The sequence below is a fragment of the Limulus polyphemus genome, unplaced genomic scaffold, assembly GCF_000517525.1.
Source record: "Limulus polyphemus unplaced genomic scaffold, Limulus_polyphemus-2.1.2 Scaffold9171, whole genome shotgun sequence".
NCBI lineage: Eukaryota > Metazoa > Arthropoda > Merostomata > Xiphosura > Limulidae > Limulus > Limulus polyphemus.
Window position 1 is genome coordinate 1 of NW_013674781.1, and position 3384 is coordinate 3384.

Genomic DNA, 3384 nt, shown 5'->3' on the forward strand with positions numbered 1-3384 from the left:
ATAACCTTATTAACCTTTAACGTTAACACTATAGATATAACCTTATTAACCGTTAACGTTAACACTATAGATATAACCTTATTAACCTTTAACGTTAACACTATAGATATAACCTTATTAACCGTTAACGTTAACACTATAGATATAACCTTATTAACCGTTAACGTTAACACTATAGATATAACCTTATTAACCTTTAATGTTAACACTATAGATATAACCTTATTAACCTTTAACGTTAACACTATAGATAGATTTTATTAAATGTCTATCCGTTGTAAATTTAAATATACATAAATATTAAGATTATTAATGTTTCCCTGTTACCTGGAATGAGAAACTTGCTTTTTGACTGAAAATAACGCCCTCTATATTGAAATCTAGTCATCTTTAAAAAAAAAGTATAATCTTTCTAAACCTGCTGACAGAAATATATTTGATTCCAAGTGTGTGTCATAAAAGTATAAAAAAATCTAAATGTCCAAATAAAATAACTTAAGTGTATAAGCCTTATTGCTGAGAAAAAAAAAATTCAATTCTGGTAAGCGTAAGTATCTGAATGGGCAGTTAATCGTTGTGCGCCACCTGGGAGGGTAAGTTTAATTCAGACTTCTTCCTCACTTCTATACAGTGTATGTTTCGTTGTGCGCCACCTGGGAGGGTAAGTTTAATTCAGACTTCTTCCTCACTCCCATACAGTGTATGTTTCGTTGTGCGCCACCTGAGAGGGTAAGTTTAATTCAGACTTCTTCCTCACTTCTATACAGTGTATGTTTCGTTGTGCGCCACCTGGGAGGGTAAGTTTAATTCAGACTTTTTCCTCACTTCTATACAGTGTATGTTTCGTTGTTGGCTATCTGGGAGGGTAAGTTTAATTCAGACTTCTTCCTCACTCCTATACAGTGTATGTTTCGTTGTGCGCCACCTGGGAGGGTAAGTTTAATTCAGACTTCTTCCTCACTTCTATACAGTGTATGTTTCGTTGTGCGCCACCTGGGAGGGTAAGTTTAATTCAGACTTCTTCCTCACTTCTATACAGTGTATGTTTCGTTGTGCGCCACCTGGGAGGGTAAGTTTAATTCAGACTTCTTCCTCACTTCTATACAGTGTATGTTAAACTGACAAATGCCATAGAGTCATTTCAAGAAATCAGGGCTCGAAACATAAACTTAGATACATAATTATAGTTTCCTCTTGAGGGCCATATTCATGACTTTCTTCTATCATTTAGTGCTATTTTACCCCTTTTTTTGTTTGATAGTATATAGTCACAAACAGTTCATACTAAGGTTTCGCTTCATTTGTTTGTCTATACAAACTAACAGATCCGAAGCGAAATGTCACTTATTTCACCAGACATGTATTTCACATAAAATACCCTTTTAAATACACGATCAAATTTAAGGTCTAATATATTCTCTTATAAATAAATTGAGATACTTAGAGCAATCATTATTCTAAGATTTAAGTTTGGCACTAATTGGTTATAAAGAAGCGATATTTTGAGCAAGAATGGTTCTAGACGTATGGTTCTTTAAATTAATCTAAGCCTTTCACTAACTCATTGGTTTGTAGACTTTTAAACAATGACACATCCAAACGAAAACCGTGCCTAATGAAACCGTTGTTCCTTTGTTCAGCACAGAGCTGCACAATACCGGACTCAAACCTCGAAATTTAGAGTTATAATCCCTCAAGCTTTGCGCGTATTTTCATTGTGACTTTTCTCGGATAAATAAAACCAGAATTTCGACATCAAACCGGAAGACGCACAGATTGAGTATCGTATCACTGACAGGTTCTCACACACATAGGTTGTGTATCGTATAGTTGACGGGTGATCACAAACCTAGGTTGAGTATCGTATCACTGACAGGTTTTCACACACCTAGGTTGAGTATCGTATCACTGATACATAGGTTGTGTATCGTATAGTTGACGGGTGTTCACACACATAGGTTGTGTATCGTATAGTTGACGGGTGATCACAAACCTAGGTTGAGTATCGTATCACTGACAGGTTTTCACACACCTAGGTTGAGTATCGTATCACTGACAGGTTTTCACACACATAGGTTGTGTATCGTATAGTTGACGGGTGGTCACAAACCTAGGTTGTGTATCGTATAGTTGACGGGTGATCACAAACCTAGGTTGAGTATCGTATCACTGACAGGTTTTCACACACCTAGGTTGAGTATCGTATTAATGGCAGGTTTTCACAAACCTAGGTTGTGTATCGTATAGTTGACGGGTGATCACAAACCTAGGTTGAGTATCGTATTAATGGCAGGTTTTCACAAACCTAGGTTGTGTATCGTATAGTTGACAGGTTTTCACACACCTAGGTTGTGTATCGTATAGTTGACAGGTTTTCACACACATAGGTTGTGTGTCGTATTACTGACAGGTTTTCACACACCTAGGTTGTGTATCGTATAGTTGACGGGTGTTCACAAACCTAGGTTGAGTATCGTAGCACTGACAGGTTCTCACACACACATAGGTTGGGTATCGTATAGTTGACGGGTTTTCACACACACATAGGTTGTGTATCGTATAGTTGACGGGTGATCACAAACCTAGGTTGTGTATCGTATAGTTGACGGGTTTTCGCACACCTAGGTTGTGTATCGTATAGTTGACGGGTTTTCACACACATAGATTGTGTATCGTATAGTTGACGGGTGATCACAAACCTAGGTTGAGTATCGTATTAATGGCAGGTTTTCACACACCTAGGTTGTGTGTCGTATAGTTGACGGGTGATCACAAACCTAGGCTGAGTATTGTATCACTGACAGGTTTTCACACACATAGGTTGAGTATCATATCACTGACACGTTTTCACACAAACATAGGTTGTGTATCGTATTACCGACAGGTTTTCACACACACATAGGTTGAGTATCGTATCACTGACAGGTTTTCACACACACATAGGTTGTGTATCGTATAGTTGACAGGTTTTCGCACACATAGGTTGTGTATCGTATAGTTGACGGGTTTTCACACACATAGGTTGTGTGTCGTATTACTGACAGGTTTTCACACACCTTGGTTGTGTATCGTATAGTTGACGGGTGTTCACAAACCTAGGTTGTGTATCGTATAGTTGACGGGTGTTCACAAACCTAGGTTGTGTATCGTATAGTTGACAGGTTTTGGATTACATTTTAAGATATATATATATATAATCATGTCACAATAGATTACCTTCGTGTTTGCTAAACTTTGAGAGATCAAGTCCAATCCTGATGACAGTTACAATAGATTAGTTTCGTGTTTGCTAAACTTTGAGAGATCAAGTCCAATCCTGATGACAGTTACAATAGATTAGCTTCGTTTAGCAAACACTTTGAGAGATCAAGTCCAATCCTGATG